Source organism: Perognathus longimembris, chromosome 14 (assembly GCF_023159225.1).
Source record: "Perognathus longimembris pacificus isolate PPM17 chromosome 14, ASM2315922v1, whole genome shotgun sequence".
Taxonomy (NCBI): domain Eukaryota; kingdom Metazoa; phylum Chordata; class Mammalia; order Rodentia; family Heteromyidae; genus Perognathus; species Perognathus longimembris.
The window spans coordinates 34,179,725-34,207,142 of NC_063174.1; the positions used below are offsets into that span (position 1 = coordinate 34,179,725).

Here is a 27,418-nt window from a genome sequence, read left to right on the forward strand (position 1 = left end):
GAACTTGTACATTGCTATTCTTGTGAAATATAAAGTGTATATAGAAAATCTTAATTAGAAACATTGTAGTACTTCAAAAAATCTAAGAATTTGAACTTATGATCTGATAGGTTTTAATATGTAGAAACGTAGTGAATGAGAGATGACTAGGCTATAAGGAACACACAGTGGTTTGGAGGCATGGCTTTTCCTTTTGCTGCTCTATAAATTGAGAATTCTGTTTGAAGAGCTGAACAGCTGGAATGAAACTTGCATAGATTGCAGAAACATGCAAGCTTGTGCCTTTGATCAGATACTAAGTTGATATGAAGGGTATCTTCTGGCTTCTTAGGATGGTGATTCAAAATTACTTCTGGCTTCTTAGGATGGTGATTCAAAATTACTTATATGAGGCATGATATCAATTGTGTTTTAGGATGTTCTTGAATGTAAGTCAAAAGTCATGTGAAGTTCTTATCCTACAAAGCAGTTGGTCTATAAGTTACTTTAGATGTAGAATGGAGAAAAACAAGTCATTGTGATATTCTGAAATGTTTTGTTAGAAATTTCAACCAGTTATTCACCTCCCACAATTTTTATTAGCATCAGTTACTTGTACAAGGTGTTTCATTTTAATGTGTTTGTATACATACAATATACCTTGATTAGACTCATTCCCTCTAACTATCTCTTCTTCCTCCTTTGCAACCAGTTATTTTTAAGAAGTGTGAATGTCATTAAAAGTGGAGAATTTTGTTTGAAATTTGCTAGTGGGTTGGGAAACCTTGTGTTCCTTTAAAAAAAAAAAATTCAGTTATATTAGTTGGTTGGTCTGGAGGGGGAGCTAGTGCCAAAGCAAAGTGTATCTATCTTAATAGCAGGTTGAACTTCTAAAACACCTAAAACCAGATTTTTATGACCAAGGAAAACAATTTTTTGTGTAAAATAGTAGAGGAATTGATATGGGCATTTATCTATACATATGTCTGTGTTATATATTGTGTATTACAAATTAGTTTAAAATCATAACCTGAAATAATGGAAGCAAGTGTTTATTGAATTTCTTATGCAAAACTTCTGAAAATGTGTCCTAAAACTTAAGAATATGTGATAATATTTAGTTAACTTTTCTTGTGCTGTGCATCAGAAGTGAAAGCATTTTTATATGTTGCGTGTTAAGTTTTTATTTATAAAATCTGCAAACCTAAAACAAAAGCAAAAACACTTTAAGTAGACACTTTTTCTGGTGGAAATGTTATTTGTACAGGAAGGTAGGTATTTAGCAAAAGTAGATACTATCAGTAAAGAGAGGGGCCTTCTGGATATTTGGAGAGCAGTAACGCCAGGTCACTTTTTTTGTGTGTGTGCCCTTCCTAAATTCAGAGCCTGGACACTGTCTGTCCCGAGGGTTTTTTTTTTTTTTTTTTTTTTTTTGGTTCTTGTTGTTGTTTAAGTCTAGTGCTCTACCACTTGAGCCATAGATTCACTTCTAGCTTTTTGGTGGTTAGTTGGAGACAAGAGACTCATGCTTACAAAGGAAATCCTAGATACTCAGGAGGCTGAGAGCTGAGGATCATAGTTCAAAGGCACCGCAGGAAAATCCATGGGACTCATATCCAAATAGCCATCTAAAAACTGGAAGTAGAGCTGTGGCTCAAAGTGATAAAGTGCTAGCCTTGAGCACAAAAAGCTCAGGGACAGCACCTAGGCCCTGAGTTAAAGCCTCACTACTGATTAAACAAAATTAAAAAAAAAGAGTCCTGTGAACTTTTCCTGCCTGGGTTGGCTTTGTACTGCAATTTTCAGATCTCAGCCTCCTAAGTATCTAAGATTATAGAGCCCTGAACCACTGGGACTGGGCCCAAGGTCACTTCCTAACTGCTATCTCCTGTGATACTATGCAGTGAGTGAGTCCAGCTGACCTGCTAAATCGAACTTTGTACCTTTGAATGTGAAGCAGTTGTTTGTGGTCTGTGGCACTTGATCTAAATTTAAAAATTGTAGTCAGGCAGGTTGATTTATTTCTGACCATTTTGTATTCTTTAAATTCAAGCCTAGAATAGATAATGATATATATATATATATATTAAAATCATTAAAAATTCACTTCTCTGAGAATAGTGGTTTGGTGTTGTGTTATCTTCATTATGTATGTAGAACCTCAGTGATGCTAAATTTAAAATATATTTTAATTTTTATTCTTTTGTATGCTTACCTTGGGACTTGAATTCAGGGCCTGGGTGTTGTTTCTGAGCTTTTGTGCTCAAGGCTAGTGTTGTACCACTTGAGCCATTGCTCTACTTTTGGCCTTTTGCTAGTTAATTGGAGATAAGAGTCTCACTGACTTTCCTGCCTGGGCTGACTTTGAAATGTGAGCCTCAGATCTCAGCTTCCTGAATAAGAATTACAGGTATAAGCCACTGACACATGGGTAGATTTTTAATTAAAAAAAAAGAAAAAACAAACCACAACTCAAAACATTTCTATAGTAGTTATTTTTAATTTACTATAAACTGTATTTAGACAATATTGAGTGATGTCAGGGTGATATAGCTGTATACATAAACTTCATTTAATAAATATTTTGGTTTAATTAAATGATAGATGCACATATTTTGTGGCACATATGTAAATGTAAAAGAAGGGTTTTATTTCACTTTATAAATATAACTGAATATTTTAAAAGAGTTTCTGAAAACAAAAATAAGATTCTTAGCAACTCTGAAACTAACAGCATTATTATTATAAGTACCTTTGTACTCAGCATAAGTCTTGGTCCTGCTGGTCTTTTTCAGATCAGGTATCAACTTCTTGTCTACCTTTTTTTGTTTGTTTGTTTGTCTATCATGGGGCTTGAACTCTGGGCCTGGGCACTGTCCCTGAGCTCTTTAGCACTGTACCACTTGAGCCACAGTGCCACTTTTGGTTTTCTGATGGTTAATTGGAAGTAAGAGTCTCATGGACTTTCCTGCCCAGGCTGGCTTTGAACCTTGATCCTCAGATCTCAGTCTCCTGAGTAGCTAGGATTACAGGAGTGAGCAACTGGTTACCCAGCTTAACTTCTTTTCTATAGCCAACAATAGTATACCATTTATAGGATCACTGTAGGAATCATGTTGATTCTTTTAGTGAGTTTTGCTTATGCTTTTTTTTTATTATATAGTAGAATGAATTGCAGTTTGAATTGTTTTTAAATTGTAGCTCATTATCATGTGACACACATCTAAAAGTAAGCACAGATTAAAGAGCCTTAAAAAATACCTCCACAGAATATTCGTTTCAATATTCTTAAATTTCCTTTTTCTACATTCTCTTGCCTACATCTCCCCTTCCCCAAGTATTCATCACTAACTCAGGTTTTTCTCTTGAAAATAATTAGGAATCAAAAGCAGTAAAGTTCGCCTTACCTAGCTAAGTGTTTTCCTCACTGAATGAATTATTTTATATAATTCTCTAAAATATCTTGTATACACTACCCACGTAAATTCTATATGATAATGTACATTTTTCTTTTAGTGAAAGGTAGAGCAAATAGGGCCTTTGGAATCATGTCATTCATGTTGATACGAGTTTCTTTACTACACAAGGAATTTTACAGGGGTAATTTTATTTAAGTTTTTTTTCAAGAAGACTATTTGTCAAACCTTAAACAAAAAAAAAATAAAAACAAAAAGCAACTCAGTGCCTTATACTTTTAGAGCACTCCTTCAGTCCCTTTTTGTTTCAATCCCTTTTTAATTTTTCAGATATGATCTTATGGTTTTTGTCCCTTTGGGCCCAGGCTGTAATCTTCTTACCTCTGCCTCCTAATTATCTGGTATTACAGTTATGCATCACTGTTCCTGTCCTCCATATATTACTTAAAAAATTTCTTTGTCTTAGTTTTGGCCAGAGTATGGCAGTGTGAAGGAGAAATATTCCTTAATTGCATAAGTCCTATTAATACCTAGAACCAGAATAAATTTGCCTAGGAAGTAAACAATATTTGCAAAGCATCAAACTGTGAACGTATTTATGTTTATAAATGATTTGATTTTATAAGCACTTTTATAAGTTTTAGTAAAACTGATAGTGTCTTACTGATAAAGATGGAAAAACGTAATTTATAGCTTCTTCATTAAATTCATGTCTACAACTGTGGGGCAATCAGTGAAGAGAGGGAGACTGAGAGAGCCAAGGATTGTACTGGTTGATGAGTGTGCCTTATTTGGATGGAGATAACGGTAATTTCTTCACTTTTTCTTTATCTTCTAATTTCTTCTGCCTATTTATTATATCCTTCCCCAACAATGGTCGAAAATGTAGAAAATGTAGGAATTGACTTCATCCTTATAGTATATAGTGTTCGTAAAGCATTTCTAGATAAAACATTAGTTCTTAAGTTGTAATAGTTCATTTATATCTTTTTGAAGCAGCAAGCAATATACCAGAAAAACATGAGTTATGTAAGTTTTAGCCTTGAACAATTCTTTTTTGTTGCAATGCCAGGAGTTGAGCTCAGGGTCTCACACTCTGGCTAGTTTCCTTGTTCACAGTTGGCGCACTATCACTTGAGCCATTCCGATCTGCTGATTAATTGGAAGTGGAGTCTCAGAAGTGTTTTTGCCTAAGCTAGCTTTGAATCCTGATCTTTCAAGTCTCTCCTGAATGGCTAGGAATATAGACATGAATCTTTTTTTTCTTTTAAAGTTTTTCAGAAAGTTTTTAGGGTATAGGAAGGTGGTAATTGAAATTCTTGAGGTCACCAGGCCCCTCCTTATCCTTTGTAAATTGAGTCTCAGCAGCACAAGGAATGGAGGCTTACTGACTAGTCCTGACTACTTCCTCTGACATAATTATATAGACATTTAGGTCTCTGTTAACTGCAACTTATTTATTTATTTTTTTTGCCATACTTGGGTTTGAACTCAGGGCTTCACACTTGTGAGGCAGGACATGCTCTTTCTGCTTTAATTATTATTGAGATAGGGTCTCACTTTTATGCCCAATCTGACCTTGATTGTGATTGCCTTATTAATACTACCTAAGTAGGTGAGATGATAAGTGATTTAACATCATGCATAACTTAAAATTTTTTAATTGTCAAAGTGAGGTACAGAGAGGTTACAGTTTTATATGTAAGACAGTGAGTACATTTCTTATCAAACTTTTTACCTCTTGCCTCATTTTTATCCCACCTTCCCCATGTATAGCTTTTTATTGATTGAGATTGGGTCTTGTGATTTTTTTTTTTGCTCAGACTGGCTTTGGGTCTTGGTTCTCCTGATTTCTACCTCTGGAGTAGATAGAATTACAGGCATGAGCTATAACACAACTCTTGTTTATTTATTTATTTATTCTTTTGTGCCAGGCCTGGGGCTCAAACTCAGGGCTTGGACACTGTCACTGAGCATTGTCTCTTTCTCTTTCCCTCCCTCCCTCCCTCCCTTCTTCCTTCCCTCCCTCCCTTCCTTCTTTCCTTTTTTGTCTGGAACCATGCTCTGCTTGTATTTTTGGTGGTTAATTGGAGGTATGAGTCTCATGGACTTTCCTGCCAGAGCTGGCTTTGAACCTCAGTTCTCAGTTCTCAGCCTCTTGAATAGCTAGGATTATAGGCATAAGCCACTGGCCTGGTCTCTTGTTTGTCAATTTGTTTATTTATTTATTTTTATATTTATTCTTACTTTTGCCAGTCCTAGGGCTTGGACTAAGGGCCTGAGCACTGTCCCTGGCTTCTTTTTTTGCTCAAGGCTAGCATTCTACCACTTGAGCCACATCACCCACTTCTGGCTTTTTCTGTGTATGTGGTACTGAGGAATCGAACCCAGGGCTTCATGCATGCTAGGTGAGCACTGTACCACTAGGCCGCATTCCCAGCTCCCTCTTGTTTATTTTTAAGATCCAACTATTAGAAATACCAGATCCATATCTCCTATAGGTTGTCAAGTTTGAGTAGAATGAGAGATGTCTAATGTTATTTTTAATTTGTACGTGAGCAAAGACTATTGTGTTTTCAATGTTGAGTAAGTTGAAAATACCTAAATCTACTAAAAGAACCAAATAATGAATTAAAGAAATGTGCTAATGTGCGATTAAAAGCAATAATCTTTAAAATATAAAAGCCCAAAGATATAATGAAAAGGAAATCTCCAAAGAAGTCTGTTTTGAAGCAGTTTTATCAGGCAGATAACAAATAGATAAAAGAACAAATACTTTCATTATTTTTTATAACTATTTGCAGAGGTTTAGAGCAGTACAGTTAGTACCTAAAATGAAATAATGATAAATATGTGTTTTAATAGTAATCGTGTATACTTTACTTACATGTATATTTTTACCATTCCTATCACTTTATTTCCATTGTAAATTTAAAGTTGAAGTAAGTTACCTAATTTTTGGAAACCAACCCTCCCTCCCTCTCTCCTTCCCTCCCTCCCTTTTTTTGTTCTGGTGCTGAAGCTTGAACTCCGGGCCTGAACTCAATCCCTGAGCTTTTTTGATCAAGGCTGTGTTCTACCACTTGGGCCACACTTTGACTTTTTGGTGGTTAATTGGAAATAGGAGTCTCATAGACTTTCTTGCTCTGTTTTGAACCATGATTCTCAGATCTCAGCTTCCTGAGTAGCTAGGACTACAAGAGTGAGCCACTGGCACCTGGCTTAGCCACTTTTGGAAATTCTAAAAGGAAGAGGATCTGAAATGTGGAAAACTGCTGTTTTTTTTTGTGTGTTCTAATGATAGAATACTTTGTTTTTTTTTTTTTTTTTTTTTTTTTGGCCAGTCCTGGGCCTTGGACTCAGGGCCTGAGCACTGTCCCTGGCTTCCTTTTGCTCAAGGCTAGCACTCTGCCACTTGAGCCACAGCGCCACTTCTGGCCGTTTTCTGTATATGTGGTGCTGGGGAATCGAACCCAGGGCCTCATGTATACGAGGCAAGCTCTCTTGCCACTAGGCCATATCCCTAGCCTTTTTTTTTTTTTTTTTTTTTTTGGCCAGTCCTGGGCCTTGGACTCAGGGCCTGAGCACTGTCCCTGGCTTTTTTTTTGCTCAAGGCTAGCACTCTGCCACTTGAGCCACAGCGCCACTTCTGGCCGTTTTCTGTATATGTGGTGCTGGGGAATCGAACCCAGGGCCTCATGCATACGAGGGATAGAATACTTTTGACATACAGGTTACTGAGAGTCTAAGGTCTTAAAGCTAAAATCCAGGGTCTTAACTTACTTGCCTTCTTATTTATTTACTTATGTAGTTCACTGTGTAGTTCAGGGGTGGCACGAACTAGCAATACCACCAGACTTGGCTGCTTTTATTTTTAGTGCAAATTTGTTTTCTCCCCTCTTCCTAGTTATATTGAGGTATAATTGGTAAATAAAACCTATATATATATATATTGATTTATTTAACTTTATATATGTATTCGTTATGAAATGATTATTGTAGTCATGCTCACTAATGTACTTATCTTACCTAATTACCACTTTTAATGTATGGTAAGAAGAACATTTAAGATTTCTCATAGTGACTTTAAGCATTACAGTATTACTTATTACAGTCTCCTTATATACATTAGATTTCAAGAATTTTTTCATCTACCATTGAAACGTATCCTGTAACCAACATCTCTTCATTTCTGCTCTGCTTCCAGTTCTTGGAAATAACCATTCTGTATTCTGTTTCTATGAGTTTGCTTTTCAGAATTCAACATCGAAGTGAGATCATGTAGTATTTGCTTTTCTATGCCATGCTTATTTCACCCAGGCATAATATTCTCCAGGTTCATCCAAATTACCCTTTTAGGACTTTTCCCATCTAGGCCTGAGAATTAAGTTAACGTAAGATAGATCAACGGGAGGAAATAATAGATTTATTTAATACAGGATTTATCTGCCAGTAAAACTCTCTAGGGAAATAAAGACTCAAAGACAGTTCAACCTCCATAGTCAGTTGAACAAAAACAGTTAAGTTGTGACAAAGCAACTAAATTACATGCAGGGGCTTAAACAATAAAGAGATATTTTGGTAAGTCTGTGCACAGTTCTCTTGATCTCAGCTTCCTGTCTTGGGTAGGAATGTTGTTTCCTTTTAGTGTGGGAAGGGCATTTTTCACATAGGAATTTCATCTGCTTTTTAGAAACAGATGGAAGGTCAGAATGATTTTTGACAGTACTAGGGTTTGAATTCAGGGATTTGCACTTGGTAGCTTAGCACAATACTGCAGAGCACACCTCCAACCCCAGAATGATTTTCTTGCACCTGTTCTTTTTCAAATGTATCTAAATCAAAATTGTCATTATACTAGCATGGTATTTTGTTTGTTTCGCTCCCTCCTTAGGCCTTTTTTTTTTTTAAGGTTGAATAAAATTTCATTTCTTTCTCTCTCTCTCTTTCTCTTTCTCTCTCTCTCTCACACACACACACACGTACATCTGACTCTCCAACATCCTTATGTTCAACAGAGAACTAAGGATGAAGCTCAGTGGTAGAATGGTTGGCTAGCACGCATAGGCCATGGTTTGATCTACAGTACCACACAAACCAAGCAAAAACAATATCCCCAGCCCCAATAAGCTTAACTGAACATGTGTAGACTATTTTTCTTGTTGTCATCCCTTACTATGTTGTATTTATATAGCATTTGCATTGTATTATGTGTTATAAATGATCTGGAAATGACTTAAAGTATGTAGTGGTATTGCATGGCTGGATTATAGGCACTTGAGCATCTTGGACTTGGACATCTTTGGTTTTAGTTATCTGTGAAATATATGTGTGTGTGCATGTGTATATATGTATGGATGTGTCCTAGAATCAGTCTAACCAATTTACTACAGATTGAGGGACTATACTCCAATTTTTACTCATTGATTTATGTGCATACTAAACTGTTTATATCTTACCTGTTATAAATAATACTTCAGTAAACATTGGAATACTGTAGCTCATTGATGTGCTAATTTTCATTTCCTTTGGATGTGAAGCCAGAAGTGGGGTTGTTTGTTGGAACATATATGGTGGTTCTATTTTGAAACTCCTCTGTAGGAGTTTTCCTTACTAGTACAAATTTACCTCCTCTTCAACCATGGTGCAAGAGATTACATCTTTTCACATTCTTGCCAATATTTGCTACTATCTTTTGGCTTTCTCGTCATCATCATCATCATCATCATCATCATCATCATCATCATCATCATCATTATTTCTGAGTGCTGGGATTATAGGTCTGTGCCACTAACTTGACATAACAGTCACTCTCAAATAGTTTGATTTCGATTTTCCTGATTATTAGTAGCCATGACCATTTTTTAGTATACCTGTTGCCCATTTATAGATGTTCTTTAAAAATATTTTCTTAAGTTCTTTGCCTATTTTTAAATTGATTTATTCTTGCTGTTGAGTTCCTTTTTTACTGTTGTTTTTTTTTTTTTTTTTTTTGCCAGTCTTGAGGCTTGGGGATTCAGGGCCTGAGCACTGTCCCTGGCTTCTTTTTGCTCAAGGCTAGCACTCTACCTCTTGAGCTACAGTGCCACTTCCAGCTTTTTCTGTTTAGTGCTGCTGAGGAATGGAACACAGGGCTTCATGCATGCTAGGCAAGCACTCTTCCACTAAGCCACATTCCCAGCCCTTTACTGTTTTCTTTCTTAGTTATTTTATAATTTGTTCTTTTGAGACAAAGAAAATTAAGTTCATTTGAGATTAATGAAAAAATTACAATCTAGGAAGCCAGGTGTGGTAATACTCACCTACAGTTCTAGTACTGGGAAGGCTGAGGCAGGAGGATCATGAGTTCAAGGCCATCCTGGGTGACATAGTTATATCCTGTTTCAAAAAGAAAGCAAAACATGATACATATTACTATTTGAGAAATCATTGATCCAATAAGTCTTGAAAATATGCTTCTTTCCCTCTTTTTCCCTCTTTTTTCTTCTCTTTCTCTCCCTCCGTCCCTTTCTTTATCTTTTCCTCTCCTCCCCTCCCCTTTTCTACTTTCTCTCCTTTTCTTTGTTTCTTTCTTGGTACTGGAGTTTAAACTTTTCAGAGCTTTGTGCTTGCCAAGCAGACAGCATTTTGCTGTTTGAGCATTGCTTCCATTTATGGTTATTTTGAGATAGAGTGTGTCCATGGGTGCGTCGCCCCCCCCCCCCCCCCCCCACTGGATCTTGGTCTTCCTATTTTATGTTCCTGCCATATCTTATATAACAGATACATGCCACCATACCTGGCCTTTTCTGTTAAGATGAGGTTTGGCAAACTTTATTTTTTTTTTCCCAGCTTGCACTAAAACATGTGATCCTCTGAAATCCCAGCCTCTCAAGTAACTGTGATAAAACAGCCCAGCTGTTTGGCAGAAATGGGGTCTTGCACATTTTGCACAGCTAGCCTTGATTTGTGAGCCTCCTAATCTCCTCTGGAGTAACTAGCAGTATAAGCATGAAACATTGGTGCCTGACATTAAAAAAAATACATTTTCTTGGGCTGGGGATATAGCCTAGTGGCAAGAGTGCCTGCCTTGGATACACGAGGCCCTAGGTTCGATTCCCCAGCACCACATATACAGAAAACGGCCAGAAGCGGCGCTGTGGCTCAAGTGGCAGAGTGCTAGCCTTGAGCGGGAAGAAGCCAGGGACAGTGCTCAGGCCCTGAGTCCAAGGCCCAGGACTGGCCAAAAAAAAAAAAAAAAAAATACATTTTCTGAGACAGTGTAGCTCAGGATGGCCTCCAACTGAAGTCTTTCAGCCTCAGCTGGGATTATAGTCTTATTCTACCCTCCAGCTTGAATGATGAGTTTTATGGTACATAAATTGCATCTCAATAAAGTGAGAAGGGATAGCCAGGCTTGGTAGTACACACACTGACTGAAGTGTATTTGAGGAAAAGAGTTAAAGTGTATGCTAGCAAAAGATAGTGATAGTTTACTCAGCTGTGAAAATTAGAATTTAACCAAGTTGAATTATGCCAGGCCCTCATGGCTTATGCCTGTAATCCTGCTTACTTGGCAGGGCTGAGAATGGGAAAATTATGGTTTGAGATGAGTCTGGACAGAAAAGTTCATGGTACCTCTTTTCAACCCATAGTTGGGCCCAGTGATGTGTGCAATAGTTATCCCAAGCTGTATGGGAGGCTGAGATTGGGAGGATTTTGGTTCCATGCCAGCCTGAGCCAAAAATCTGCAAGATTCTGTCTCAGTGGAGAGAAGCTGGATGTGGTAGCGTGTCAGTTGAGCTACAACAAGAAGTTTAAAATAGTTAGATCATGGTCCAAGTAAGTATATGCTCCAGCAAGATAATCAAGACCTGATTTCAGAATTAACTAGTGAAAAACAAGGCTGGAGGTGTGGCTTAGGTGACAGAGCTCAAAATCTCAAATTCAAAACCCAATATTGCCAAAAAAAGTCAAAATCAATTTATCAGAAACAAACTCAGGGGACTGAAGTGGCTTGCCAAGTTTATGCATTTAGTTTCAGAGCCAACATTATTATTATACAAGTCTGATTCCAAGTTCAAAGATTTTTCTACTTCATCCATTAATTCAAATTACTAAACAGGAATGTGCTAAATGAAAGTAGGAAGCTATAAAGGACTATAATTCTATTAATGTCAAATTTGTAGAAATAACAAAGCTATTGGGACAAAAAATCAGATTAGTGTGTATGTATTTCTTTCTGAATCCAGAAATAAAGGTTTTGTCTATTATGGTCTTAATGTTAGTATACTCCTAAATCTATATGTTAAGACCTACCCTCTACCTTGATCCTAAGGTAGAGGTCCTAAGAGGGGACCTTTAGAAGGTGATTGGTGATGATGCGACAGAGTTCTCCAGAGTGGGATTTAGTGTTTATATGGAAGATGTAGGAGGAAACTTGTTCCCTCATGCCACAAGGGAGCACAGGGAGGGGACTATGAAGCAACCTTCACCAGATCCTCAGTCAGCTGAGCCTTGGTCTTGGAATTCTTATCCCCCAAAATTGGGACCAATACAGCCTGAACAGACTAAAACCTGGTCTAACAGATGATTGAGCAGTGAATAAATATGAGACTGCCTGGAAGAATCTAGATGGGTGATTGTTGGGTTGAGGAGGATTTTCTTGAATATCGCTTCACTCATTTGTACAACTTTTGAGAATCATAAATGCTAAGTTAGAGATTCTAGAAGAAAATGAAGGCACAGTTGAATAACTTTGAGGTATTTTGAATTTTATATGAAGATGAAAAAAATTATGATCCTTTAGTTATGTTTTTGTTTTGAGGGTAAAATGTTGGGGGAACAATTTTGTACCAAACTGGGCTCAAGATGGCCAGTTAGGACAATATTGTTTTTCAAAGAACAAAAGGGGATGTTTAGCTACTGCTGGGAATATTGTCCTAGGGGCAATGCTGATAGACAATATTCAGATAACAAACTAGGTAAAACATAATTGTGTAGGAACTAAACACGTTGAAGTATGTAGGCACTTGTGTCTTTGCAACAAGAGTGAATAACTGACTAACTAGGCTGGTGTCAGGTGTATGCCAAAGGGCTAATATGCATTTTCCGTACAGCATGAAAAGAAAGGCATTGAATAACAACCAGCTAACTTTAAAGCTCAGAGTGCTGTAATTTGACTCTTGGAAACCTTTTGGGCTTCTTTTATTACCTATAATTGTAAGAAATTTGGCTATAAAATGATTGAAACTTATTTTTACCCAACACTCTAGAATGTATGAGTGGTAACCCACAGAGCAAATACTGTGGAGGAGGGGAATGGGGAATGTAGCTATAAATATATTTTAATGATGGTGTCATAACAGCAGCATAAGAAAATTTGTTTTGTGTTTTACAGTTATACTTTCCGTATTTCTAATTTAGGTAAGCCACTTTATAATAACCAGAAATATCCCCAAATCAATTTATTATTTAATGTATGAAAATTTGTCACTCCTGACAGTATTATAAAAATTGTGTTAAGACTTTAAAACACTTTCAAAGGTTGAATAGCAAAGCTTCTTATTCAGTGGCAGCATTCTAGGAATAAGTATTGCACTTTCTAAGGTAATTTTCCATGGTAGGAATATTCTTTTCAATATATGCTATGCCACGCTTATTTAAAAATGACCCATGGAATTTGTAATGTATATAAAGTAGCTAAATGCTAATTGTGTAACTGGAAAAATTTTATGTGAAGATAAAGAGATAATGCTTTGTGTAACTTTTGAACTTTCACAATATCAAGATCTCTGGGTATGCTGGTACACCCTTATGACCTTACCACTTGGGAGGTGGAGGCACAATGATTGTGAGTTGGAACCAGCCTGGGCTACATAGTGAGACCCCCTGTCTCTAAAAATGAAGGGCTGAGGATATAGCCTAGTGGTAGGGCACTTGTAAAATATTTTGTTCAAGGCCCACAGTTCAATCTCTAGCATGTTTTGTCTGACTGTGTCTGACCATTATCAAACTTTACTAGTGAATTTTTATTTAGTTTAGGCTGCTGTCAAACAACATTACCATTTTTAGGTTTAGAATTTTTGCTTTTGTTTTCTGGTTGGTCATGGGGCTTGAACTCAGGGCCTAAACGCTGTCTCTGACCTTTTTTGCACAAGGCTACCACTTTACTACTTTGAGCCACAGCACCACTTCCAGTTTCCTTGTGGTTAATTGGAGATAAGAGTCTCATGGGCTTTCCTGCCCTGGCTGGCTTTGAACTGCATTTCTCAGATTTCAGCCTCCTGAGTAGCAAAGATTGCAAGCGTGAGCCACCAGCACCTGGCATTATTTTGATAATATCCTGTCTGGGTTGAGATTAACTGAGATGAGATTTTGGTTTTGATTTGCATTTCCCGGATGACTATGATGTTGATCATTTTTTTCTATACTTGTTAGCAATTTGTTCATTAAAGACTATAGTAAATACTTAAAAAAAAATGAGTAATATAGCTGGGTACCAGTGGCTTACCTTCTGTAATCCTAGTTACTCTGGAGGCTGAGATCTGAGGATCCAGTTCAAAGCCAGCCTGAGTAAGAAAGTACATGACATTCTTATCTCCAGTTACTACCAAAAAACAGAAGTAGAGCTGTGACTGAAGTGGTAGAGTGACATCCTTGTACAAAAAAACTGAGGGAGAGTGCCCAGGCCTTGAGTTCAAGCCCCAGTATTAACACACACACAGACACTCTCTCTCTCTTTCTCTCTCTCTCTCTCTCTGCAGATTTTACTTTGTTGAGTGCTAGATGTTTTTGTATTTCAATAAACATCTTTGAGAGTTTTCTTGGGATGAATTTAAATTCTTTGTAAATTTATTTTTTCTTTTCAGTTATTGCTTTTAAAATCTTCATTAAGTAGGATCACTTAATATAAGGTTAAAAAATTATCTTTTAAGTAATTGCATAAAGGAGTTGCCATTTAACAGAGCGGTTCATGAATACACTGAATCTTGAGCAGTTTGCTCTATTGAGGTTAAACTGTTTTTAATACTACATGCCCTATGAATTATGAGGTTTTCCATTTTGTTGGTGGTTACAGGTGTTGAGTTTAAGTCTAAGTTATTTTCAAGTCTTGTTTTTAAGCTTTACTGAAATCATAGCAATTTTTACTCTTGGACAAATTCCGCTCTACTGAGATTAGTATTTGTTCCTGTATATTCAGGTATATACAAGGTCTTTCTACTATGGCTGGATGGAACTATTCACTCTCAGATCATGTCAACACTGAGTTGTGCAGTTTTTTTAGTTCCTGATATGATGATGATGGTGATGGTGGTGGTGGTGGTGGCCGGTAGTGGTGGTGGTAATGATGTTGCCTGATTCATGCTCCTGTGTCTTTTGTTTTGTCCTGGGGCTTGAACTCAGGGCTTGGATGCTGTCCCTGAGCTTTTTTGTTACCACTTGAACCACAGCTCCACTTCTGGCTTTTTTGAGTAGTTTATTGGTGGTAAGAGTCATGGACTTTTCTGCCTAGGCTGGCTTTGAACTGCGACCCTCAGATCTCAGATCTTAGCCTGCTATGTAGCTAGGATTACAGGTGTGAGCCATTGGTGCTTGGCTCATGCTCCTATATCTTAAGTGTGTGTAGATTGTATGAAGTTAAAGACTCAGTTGGATCCAGTGTTGAAGTGTGGAACTTTGTTCTGCAAAGCTCTCTTCTTTCTGGTGTTTTATCCTAGTATTTCCTACCACTTCTACTGTAATGAACTTGGATATTTGTCCTTCTACTAAGCAAAACAGCTTTCTGATTTGACTCTTCCAGCCTGCAGTGTAACTAGAACATGTCTCTTGGCAGAAAGTCAGGGTGCTCATAGAGCTTTATGTGGCTTGTTTCTTCTTTCAAGGACACAGGTAGACATTTTTGTACAGTGTCTGGAAACAGTTGCCTTACACATTTGTGTGGCTTTTCAGTTGTTTCTCATCTGAAGGTTAATCTGGTGCCAGTTATTTCCTAATGGCCAGAGGTGTAATCCCACACTGTTGGATTGTTTTGGAAAGATGCCAAAAAATATTTAGGTGAAGTTACATGGAAGAATTACAGCGAATCTTGGCTGATCTTAGATTTCATGGTTCTTTAGGAATTGGATGTTTATGGCCTCTGGGAGTTGTTTGTCCTCTTCAAATAAATCTAGCAGGTGAAAGAATGTAAACAATAAAGCAAAGGTACTTATTTTGTGTGTATAGTGCTTATTGAATGTTTTTATCATCTGTTTTGCCTCAGAACTTTCTGACCTGTGGAATTTAAAATGAAACAGTTTGGGTTGGTGACTATGTTTCTGTATTAGTTCTAAATGCCTAAAGATGGTTTCAGTAGGCTTGATATCATGGGAAGAAACTTCATGTGACTAATAGTAATGTTACTGTTGTCTGTTGTAATACAGCAGTAAAGTAAGGGCCAGATATTTCTATAGAACATGTAGTATCTTTTTTTTTTTTGGCCAGTCTTAGGACTTGGACTCAGGGCCTGAGCACTGTCCCTGGCTTTTTTTTTTGCTCAAAGCTAGCACTCTACCACTTGAGCCACAGTGCCCCCTTTTTAGCGTTTTCTGTGTATGTGGTGCTGAGGAATCGAACCCAGGGCCTCATGCATGCTGAGCGAGCACTCTACCACTAAGCCACATTCCTGGCCCAAGAACATGTAGTATCTTTATATTATTCTTGCATGACTTTCACACATATGCAGTGAACATTTGACGTGTGAATTTTTCTTAAAACCATTTCACTTGACAGTTAACTATATTGATTTTCTACTGTGTATTAAACATAATGCTAGATGGCAGAGAGACAACAACAAAAGAAGTAGATTGGGTCCCTAAGTAAATAGCTATACAAGATAGTCTATATAAAAGGCACCAAAGCATTCTAGTAAAGATTAATGGAGTATAGAATGTTTGCTTCTGTTTTCAGATACGGTGTAGAGAGGAGTTTGATTTCGAGGAAGTTGATGGGCATGGTTTAACAAGAAGCAAAAGTTTCTTGTAAAAAATAAGGAATGGTACATTGGAGGGTGGTAGTTTAGAATCAAAATTGTTTTTTGGAAAGCAAGCATATTAAATAGGTTTGAGTAGAAGTTTGTTTAAATGATAGTAAGAAATTGAGTTATAGAGCGAATTAGAGCATGGGGGATGTAGATTTTGAGCCATAGACTGTTAGGAGACATTTTTGATGTCCGTATATATTAAAGGTAGACAAAATTAAGTAATTTTGTATTCACAAAGCATGATTTATGGCTGCTGACTAATTTTGCAATGAATTAATTTTGAGATGAACTGTGAAGCAAATTAAGACATGGAGTGTTGAATTTGCAAAGTGAAAACCTGTTTCTTATATGCATTTGAAAAGTACTTGTTGTAAGATAAGTGAGTGTACAACATAAGTAAATTTACAAGTTGCAAGTAGCTGCATAATGGAAAATAAAAGATTTTTAAAAAAAGTATAGCAATACTATTATTTTATTAGGGTTGAATTTCATATATTTATCTTTTGTTCCAGGTTACTACTTTTTCTATGACCCTGGTGGTGTTTTCATTCATTGCAAAGTGTTTTGTAAGCTGTATTGATTAACTGAACAACTTCAGGTTAGTGCATTTGTTTTGTTGTTTATATAGTCAGATTTTGAGAGCTGGAAAAGTTTGTGGTTAAAGCTGAGTATTTATGTATCAATGAAGTAAAAAGGCCAAGTAAACTTTTTTTTTTTGGCCAGTCCTGGGCCTTGGACTCAGGGCCTGAGCACTGTCCCTGGCTTCTTCCCGCTCAAGGCTAGCACTCTGCCACTTGAGCCACAGCGCCGCTTCTGGCCGTTTTCTGTATATGTGGTGCTGGGGAATCGAACCTAGGGCCTCGTGTATCCGAGGCAGGCACTCTTGCCACTAGGCTATATCCCCAGCCAAGTAAACTTTTTTGAACTGTGTATTTTTTGAATTGCGTATTTTTGACTGTATACTATATACAATTTGCACCTCATAAAATAAAATACTTTATCTCTAAATCCTTTGTAGTTTAAGGTATGGGACTAGATAAAATGAGTTGTGACTAAATATTTTGGTACTTTGAACTTTTGGCATCATGTTATAGCATATTTGGTGATGAAAAGAAACCATTTCACTTTTAAAATGTCAGCCTTTTAACTAATTAATTGTATTTTTATTGGTCATGGCTTGAACTCGGGGCCTGGGCTTTGTCCCTGAGCTTTTTCACTCAAAGCTAGTGCTCTACTACCTTGAGCCCCAGTGCCACTTCTGGTTTTCTGGTGGTTAATTAAAGATAAGAGTCTCAAGGACTTTCCAGCCCAGACTGGCTTCGAACCATGATCTTTTTGATCTCAGCCTCTGGAGTAGCTAGGATTACAGGCATGAGCTATCGGTCCCTCACAATTTCTAACAGTTTCAGCAGCTGTCTTTTAAAGGTATCCTTGTCCATATGTTAACATTCAGTTGTACATTAACATTTTAAGTAATTAATTTTTAGTGTTCAGTCTGTGAGTTTGGGCCAGTGTATATTCGTGACAGTTAAAAGTTTCAGTCTTTTGAATTTATTCATGCTGTTCTTTTACAGTTACCCTTTCCTTTCATTGCAATCCATAACAATCATTGATGTTTTCTATCCCTCAAGTTTGTCTTTTTAAATATATTATTTAAATGAAATTATTGAATCTGTAGTTTTAAAGTCTTCTGAAAATTAGCATTTGAAATTCTTCCAGGTTCCTGTGTCTATCAGTATTGTACGTGTCAGTAGTTTTTCTTTCTTTTGTTACAGTGTTGTGTACTGTTCTGTATTCTGATGGCTCTACCACTAGATCTTATCATAGTTATTTTATTCATTTATCAGTTGAAAGCATTTATGGTCTTTTAAGTATGTATAATGTTCTAGCCATATATCTATAAATTAAAAACTTAATTCTGTATTTTTTGTTAAAATAAGTAACTTTTTGTTGTTGTTGTTGAAAGAGATTGTATGGATTTAACTATCACACTTTTAGGTTAGGATTTTTAAGTTCCCCCCTCCCCATCCCTCTCCTTTCCCTCTCCCTTCCATTTCTTTCCCCTTCTCTGTCTTTCTTCCTCTGTTCTCACTCTACCCACCCCCCCTTCCCCCATGCTGGAGACTGAACTCAGGGCCCTAATAGGCAAGTGCTCTACCACTGAGCTACATTCCCACGCCATTAGATTTTATTATTTTATTTTTGAAAGTTGGCCTTGCTGTGTAGCCAAAGCTGACCTAGAACTAGAAATCCTCCTTGCCCCTGCCTCCTAAGTGCTGGAATTACAGGCATATACTACCATGCCTGACACTAAAAATGTCATTACAGAGTAACCAGGAAAAAAAATTGTCAGACATTGGTGGTTAGAGAAAGAAACTACAGTTTATGGCCATTTTGAGTCTGTGGAAAGAAAAGTGATATAAAATTACTAGAAGAGGGGATATTGAAACTTGTGATATTTTCTTATTTCTTGAATATAGTGATAGGCCAGAAATGTAGAAGGAAAATTTATGTAATTAAGCCTTGCATATGCAGCTCTCACAGTTACTAAAAGCCAAATAAATTAAGAGACCCTTTCTTTGTTAAAAATTCACTTAAAGGTTGGGCATGGCAAAGTCAGTGTAAATTTTCTTGAAGGAATATTTGGGAAGAAAGTGTCATGCTTGAGGAAATTATGATCTTTAAAGTTGCTTTAAAAGCTATTTGAATATTTACAAGGAATATATTCATTATTAGCTGCAGAAATAAAGCTCTCAAGGCAATATTATACTCTTACTCAGAATTTGATTGGTGTAGGTACTTGCCCTTAAGATGTAGGATACTAAAGTTGCAGTGATACAGCTTCAGACTGTTACCTTATTTCTGAATATTTTGGATGATTTTCATAGCTTCTTTATAGAAAAATAGTATATTGTGTTCTCAGAGAACATTTCTAAAGTAGGGAAAATGTCTTAACAGACTAAGGACATTTTAGCGATGTTTCTGAGACAAAATACAGGTGAACATACCTACTCTGATAATGCAAAATATTCTAAAATTTGAAACAAATACAATACCAAAAGTAGAAATATAATCCTTATATTTTCTGTGATGTAGTAAAACACTTAAAATTAATTTGAATCATGAGTTTAATACTCAGATATTGTGATAGAAATTAAAGTCGATAAAGAAACTACTCAGAGCTGTTCCCAGTGCCTAACTCTGTGCTGGGCACTTATATTCTCTTTCGAATTATTTTTCTGGAGAAACTTAATCAAACTATAGGTAGTAAGTTATTGAGCGTTGACTTAATACATCTAGAGGATGTCATTTCCCCCTCCTAAATTGTAGGTTTTTCTCTTTAGCTCCTCTTATGTAATTTTGCCAATCTTATCGAACCATGTGAGGTAAAGCATTGTTTGTGCTCATGTTTCTTGCTAATAATATGCTTTAAATTATTTTCTTTTGTGTTCTTATCTTGCCTACATATTGGCCCTTATTTTCATGAAAGATACTGAATAAGCCTCACTAGTTTTTTGAGTTCTTCTAACTCAAAGTTGAGTTTCTGTATAATCCTATGACAGTCCTTTTTTTTTTTTTTTTGTGGTGTTGCCTAGGAATTGAACCTAGGTCTACTCACAAAGTAAACATATATTCTATCACTGGACTTACTCTCAGCTCTTCTATTTATCCTTCTATTAAAGTTATTTATCCTTCTATTAAAGTTACCATAAATAAAATTCTAAGGAATTTAATTTTTCTTGCTAAAGAAACCTATAGTTTCCTTTTCCTTCCTTGATACTTTGTATACTAGGATTTTGTAATACTAGGATTTGAACTCAGAGCATCATGCTTTCTAGGCAGGTGCTCTACTACTTTAGCCACATCCACAACCCAGAAATTTATGTTTATAATACTGAGTCATGAAATTTGGAGTGAGTCAACCAAGCTTTTCCTTTGGACTCAATGATTTCAAGACTTTTTTGTATTGATAAGAGTGGTAACTCAGAGTCATTGTTGACAGGAAGAATTGCAGTTTTTGTTGTTATATATTTATAGAATCAGAGAGATGGGTAAAACTGCCTTCTTACTAATGTAATAATAAAGGAATGTTCCAGGAGCCAGTGGCTCACACCTGTAATCCTAGCTACTCAGGAGGCTGAGATCTGAAGATTGCAGTTCAAAGCCAGCCCAGCCAAGGCAGTCCGTGAGACTCTTATCTCCAATAAACTACTCAGAAAAAGCCAGAAGTGCTGTTGTGGCTCAAGTGGTAGAGGACTAACTTTGAGCTTAAGAAGCTCAGGGACAGTGTCCAGGCCGAGAGTTCAAGTCCCAGGACTGGCCAAAAAAGCAAACAAAAGAGAAAGAAAAAAGAAAGGAATTTATTTTAGACTTTTTTCTAGCCTGTATTCTACAATCATATATATCTGTCAATGGTATTTAAAATTAATAGATGTACTTAATGACTTAATGCATTAGTATGATTTCAGAAGCTATAGTAAATCAGTTGTACTGCTTTTAATCTAGATGTGACATAATATTAATAGTTTAATATCTGCCATTTAAAACAATCTTCCACAGGGATGAGGAAGATGAAATTTACTGCACATTGATTAGACTTGTGAAATGATAAATAAATGATTAACCCTATTATAAATGCTTGCTCTAATTAAAACCAAAATAAATGTTAGTAAGAGACACTGTAAACACCAAATGAAGTTTCTTTAAGAGGAATAAATATGTAGAATTCATTGGAATACATTGTAAACATGTGGGGAAATGTCACTGAAATCCCTTCCTGGTATAAGTAATCTGTGCTAATAAAAATTACAATCTAATTAGAATAAAAAGGCAAATAAATGCAAGTTAAAGCTAAAAGGTTGCTCATGGTGGTAACATAATTTGGCAAGTACAGGCTGTGAACTCTACTTAACAGGATTTTTGTGTATTGGGCATTGTGGTTTGTAAGTAGGAGGTTAATAAATTATTAGCTGCTGTTTTATTAGCTTGGGAGTTTTAAAGAGGGTGCGGCCATAGAGGAACAAGTGCTAGAAGGTTGCTTTGCCTTGTGGTTAAAGAATTGGAAATTGGGTAGGGGCATAGCTCAAATGGTAGACCACTTGCCTAGCAAGCTCAAGGCCATGGGCTCAAACCCCACCACCAAGTAAAAAAATGAACAAATAAACAAATACTAAAAAAAAAAATCTAAACTTATGTAGATTTATACTGTAAGATTGTGACTACTGGTTACATAGGGCTATGTAAATTAAGCAAAATAAACAATTCAATTCTTTGCTTTAGCTATAGTTCAGGTGCTCTAATCATATAAGCTATTGACTGTCATATTTTCACTTTTTTTTGAAGAGTATGGGGATGTCAGCAGTCAATGATAACCGTCAGAAAAGTAACAACACCTCAATAACAACACTTTCTAGGCAAGCACTCCACTACTTAAGCCATGCCCCCAGCCTTCTTTTGGTTTCTTAGTTTATTTTTCAAATGCAATATCCTGCTTTTGCCTGAATGGCCTCACATCTTGAGCCTCTTGTCTGTCTTCCCAGTGCCTGGTGTCACAGGTATTCAGTAATGTGCCTGGCTTTGGGGGTGGGGGTGGGGTAGAGTAGGGGATAGGTCTCACTTAACAATTTGCCCAGGTTGGCCTTGAAACACCATCTTAATATCCCTTCTTTCTGGGCAGATCACTTTCAAAGTGTGTGCATTGCATTAGAATCTTACAAACTTATTTTCAAAAGAGGCCTTTTGAGGTGTGACTTTTTCATCACAGGCAGTTTATGCTTTGTTTAAATTAGGCTCTATAGAGGAAGGGTAGGTACAAGTGTTGGCAAGAGGCCTTCAGCATATACAAGGGCTCTGATTTCCATATCAAAAGAAAGATAGTTGTAATAGCTTATTTTGAGATTGAGGCTGTAGGGTTGCAGAGACTGTTTTCTACAAGTGGTTGGTATAAAATTACAATGTAAGTCCTTACAACCACATGTATCCACAGGATATTGTGGAGGAGACTCCTTTTACTTTAGTATCCCTTTAGTACTAGAGTACTAAAGATGGTGTTCATCTTAGAGGAGGAATAGTAAAAGGGGTATTTATTACATAACATATATTGAAAGGTACATTTAAAACTGAGTGACAATAAATTGATAATTGATGTAGATGGACATATGCTATGATTTATTTACCCATTCACCTATTGGGTTTATCACACTCTAGCCCTTTTGCTTTATTTATTTTCTAGATAGGGTCTCTCATTTTGGACAAGTTAAGTCTTGTTACCTTTCCCTTCTGCTTACCTGAGATTACACCAGGTTCTACCATGCCTAGTTTGTCCTTTAAGATAAGTTCTCACTAAGTTTCTTGCTATGGCTGGCCTTGAGCCACAATACTTCTATCTCCATCTGTCAAGTAGCTGTGATTACACCGGACCTTTTTTTTTTTTTTTTTTTTTTGCCAGTCCTGGGGCTTGGACTCAGGGCCTGAGCACTGTCCCTGGCTTCTTTTTGCTCAAGGCTAGCACTCTGCCACTTGAGCCACAGCGCCACTTCTGGCCATTTTCTGTATATGTGGTGCTGGGGAATCGAACCCAGGGCCTCATGTATATGAGGCAGGCACTCTTGCCACTAGGCCATATCCCCAGCCCGGCACAGGACCTTTTTAATATATTCTTGATACATTCTTTTATCAGAGGAGTGAGTGTGGTTACAGTTACAGCCCTTGGATGGCATGAAGATAATGAGTAGTGGGGTTTAAACTAAGGTCCTCAGACTTTCTAAGCTAGTGCTTTCACACTTGAGCCATACATATCCCATCACTCCAACCCTTTGTCCTTTAATTTGCTTTTCAAATAGGGTCTCTTGCTATTGCTTGGACTGGTGTCATATTGTCATCTTTCTGTCTCTGCTTCTGCTCTGGGGTTATAGGTATGTACCATCTCACCCAGCCCAGGATTGTGAGTTTGTGCCCAACCTGCTCTGTGGAGACCTTGTTTCTCTCTACCCTTAGAAAATGCCTTTACCGAATATGCACTTGATAATGCTTAATGGTGGTTGTTTTTTTTTCCCCTCCCTGCCTTGTCTTTTGATGGTGTATTTTGAAAAGCCATTTAAAAATTTTTTTTAATGAAGTCTAGATTTATCAATTTGTTTTTAAATGGATTGTGGTTTTGTATCAATGATACAGTTTCCTAATCCAAGGACACAAAGGTGTTCTCTGATGTTTTCTTCAGGACATCTTAGAGTTTTATGTTTAGGCCTTACAATACATAGATTACTTAAGTTAATGTAGAGAAAAAATTGGATAGAGAGCCCCTCCTCTATAGATTCATTCAGTTGTTCTCATACCATTTGCTGAAATGATGTTTGACTTTTTTTTTTTTGTGGTACAGGGGATTGAACTCAGGGCCTTCTAGGCAGGTATGCTGCTACTGGAGACATATCTCTATCCTCTTTTTACACTGATTATTTTCAAGGTAGGGTCTCTTTATGCTTAACTGGTTTGGTTGCACTTCTTGTGTCACTGGGGATGATGGTATGAGGGACTGCACCCAGCCATTGTGTTTCCTTGGTGGCTGGGATAATTGATTTGCCATTGTGTCTAGCCACTGGTTATAGAAAGTCATGAACTTAATTTTTGCCATAGCTAGCCTCCCAAAGCTCATCTTCCAAGTAGCGAGGATGGCAGGTTTGAGCTACTGCACCTAGATATTTTGATTTTATCAGAAGTCTGGGAACAAATCTGTGTGAGTTTGTTTCTGACTACTTATTTTGTTCCATTGACCTCTGTCTATCTCAGTGCCTTTACCATACAATTGCTGTGGCATTGTAAGTTGTTTAACTGGGTGATGTTTGCCCATTTAACTTGTTCTTCTTTTCCATAATTATTTTGGTTGATTTATTGTGCCCTTGCTCCAAATGAACCCTTTTTGGCCTTTCTTGTGGAAATGACCAGGGCCTTACATTTTTTGCCATCAGGCAGAATGTTAAGTTTAGTCAATAAAGACACTTTGGTCAGGTTTTCCTTCTTTTATTCTGTTTGCCTCCTGGGCAGACTCCAGCAGCGCAGTCACTTTCCTTGGTGTAAATTCATATGGCTTTCTTAGTAGACATTTTCTGTAGGGTATGTATCTTTGCAATTACTGGACTCTTGCAGTATTTAGTGAGGAGCAATACTAGTAGCCAGTGATCCAGTGCTGGATATGTCCCCTTGTATTCTCTACTAGGTAGGTTTGAAGCCAAGTGTCTTGTTGGGCATTTTATGTGTGACCAGCTTTTACTAGCATTGGTAAAGAATGGATTTGGGGCAAGAAATTAGGCAGCTATGATGATGTATCTCTAGAGCAGCTTCTTTTCCCTTGCAGTGAGATAGGACTATATCCTTTGCAACAAATCGACATGTCAGCCCTGGATAGGGTGGGGGGAAGGGGAAGAGGTGGGGGAAATTTTAACTGAAATTGCATTGAATATAGTTATATTTGTAAAGAATTGGCATCATAAAAATTAACTCTGACCCATGAGTGAGCTATTTTAATTTTAGTTTGAGTAATTTAATGGTTTTTAGTCAGTATTGTTATTCATATATCTTGTCAGATTTATTCCTGAGTATTTTACATTTTTGATGGTTTTGTAATTGATACCTAAAACCAGTTTCTGATTATCACTAGCACTGATTTTTGCGTGATCGCGCTAAACGTATTCTGTGGGTTTTCTTGGTAGATTCTACTGAATTTTCAACATAGACAAACATGTATTCTGTGAATATAATTTGATTTCCTACATTCTAACTGGATGGCTTTAATTTTTTTCTTTTTTCCTGCTTGATTTCAATGGCTAGAGCTTCTAGTGCATAATATTGAATAGATATGGTCAGAGTAGACATCTTAATCCTATTCCTAGTCTTTGGGATATAGCATGCATTTCTTCACGACTAAGATGAAAAGTGTAGATTTTTCTGACTTTTCAAGACACCCTTTATTAGGTTGATCAAGTTTCTTTCTAAGTTTGTAAGTTTCTTTCTAAATTAGTTTCTTTCTAACTTTTTCTAATTTTGTAGAAAAAAAATTAAAAATGGATATGGATTTTTGTCACATGATTTTATTTTTGCATGTCTATTGAGATAATTCCATGCCTTTCCCTTCTTTTATTTGTTTGTTTTTAAAAAAATTGTTATAGTGAATTAACTAACTTGATTTTTAGGTATTAATCCACAAGCTTGAAATAAGCCCAATTGTTTATGATACATGTTTTGGCTACTTGACATTTCATTGGTGCTTTTATCATTCTTCTTGTATTGATTTTCTAGTTTAAATTTTTACATAGTTTCTGTTGCTTTTCCGCCCAGGTTAATTTATCTTTTCTTCTGCACTACCAGATTTGTTAATTTTATATAGTTATATAGTTATATAGTTTATATAGTTTATGCTAGAATTGTTCTACTACTTGAGTTATGCCGCTAGCCATTTTAAGCCTTGGTCTTCTGAGTAACTGTAATTACAAGAATGCCAACACCAAGTCCAGCTCATGGTGTTTTTTCATTTGAGATATAGTAGTTTTCATCTCTAGAAATTTTATTTAAATGTCTAAAAATTTGTCTATGTGTTTAATGTTTTCAGTATGTAAAACACATTTAAAATAACTTTTCATGTTCTTGTTACTAATTATAAGTTGGGTTTAATAAATTGTTTTCTGCATCATGATCCTTGCTTTCTAGTATTTTTTTCATGCCTGGTAATTTTATCTATTTATTTAATTAATTAATTTAGATCGTTACTGGCTGGCTTTGAATTCCTGGGCACAAATGTTTTTCCTACTTCAGCCTTCTGGGCAGCTGGTACTATAGAAACTTTCTATTGTACAGTTTTACTCATACTTAATTGTATTCTTAAGAATATGCTTGGGCTTTGTCTGGGATGTAGTTACTAGGAGATAATTTGAGACTTGATTTTTGTAATTTGTTATGTGACATAGAGAGTGCTCAGTCTTTACTACTGGAGGCAAGACCTTCCTACAATGCCTCATGAATGAATAGCATTTTGATCTTGGCTGGTGAAACAGTCACAGTCCTGGGTCTATGTCAGGCACTAGTCTCTAATTCTTTGTTTTTTTCCTTAGCCTCTAGTGTGCTCTGCGTGAACACTTGAGGTTTCCTTTTTCATATATTTGAGATGAATGTTTGTGTTATTTGAGATGAATATTTGATATTCATTCAGTATGTACTGAATATTTACAATTTCTTTCTGGACATCTCTGGGTTTTTTCTTAACTGTAGCTTCTCTGTTACTTTTTTCTGCACTAGGTACCTTGGCAGCCTTCATGGCCTCTGAAGTATTTTGTTTCATCTGTTCAGATGAGCTCATTCATTCTCTTTCCTGTGCTATAGCCTGAAAAGTCTCTAGAAGTGTTACGGTGGGGCAGTTATAAGGTTTGCATCATTTCTTGTGTTTCTAGAATCACCTTTCTTTGTTTCTTTTCTTTTCTTTTTGCCAGTCCTGGGCCTTGGACTCAGGGCCCCAGCACTGTCCTTGGTTTCTTTTTGCTCAAGGCTAGCACTCTGCCACTTGAGCCACAGTGCCACTTCTGGCCATTTTCTATATATGTGGTGCTGGGGAATTGAACCCAGGGCTTCATGTATACGAGGTAAGCACTTTTGCCACTAGGCCATATTCCCAGCCCCTCTTTTTTCTTTTTTTTTTTTTTTTTTGCCAGTCCTGGGCCTTGGACTCAGGGCCTGCGCACTGTCCCTTGCTTCCTTTTTGCTCATGGCTAGCACTCTGCCACTTGAGCCACAGCGCCATTTTCTGTATATGTGGTGCTGGGGAATCAAACCCAGGGCCTCATGTATATGAGGCAAGCTCTCTCGCCACTAGGCCATATCCCTAGCCCCCCCCTCTTTGTTTCTTGATGTCCAGTTTCTTGAGAATTTTTGTTTCCTACAATTTGTCTGTTTTATTTTTCTCAAGTGAGAGACAGATCTGGTTCTTGTTACTAATTCTTCATTTCTGTGTACTTAGCTAATGAAATAATTTACTGTTATG

At 36.8% G+C, this 27,418-nt stretch overlaps 1 protein-coding gene across 10 annotated transcripts in view; it reads left to right on the forward strand.

The window, feature by feature from the left end:
- The window catches only part of Fut8 (fucosyltransferase 8), a 171,646-nt gene that overhangs the window by 3,502 nt on the left and 140,726 nt on the right, over positions 1-27,418 (forward strand). For 5 of the 10 annotated variants that reach the window (XM_048361753.1, XM_048361759.1, XM_048361752.1 and 2 more), the window contains exon 2: positions 16,908-16,993. The exons of 4 other annotated variants lie outside the window; for them this stretch is intronic. The gene's annotated coding sequence lies outside the window, so the exon portion shown is untranslated. Of the gene's footprint in view, positions 1-14,669; positions 15,551-16,907; positions 16,994-27,418 lie in introns of those variants that run through there. One more of the 10 variants, XM_048361754.1, reaches the window with a different exon arrangement.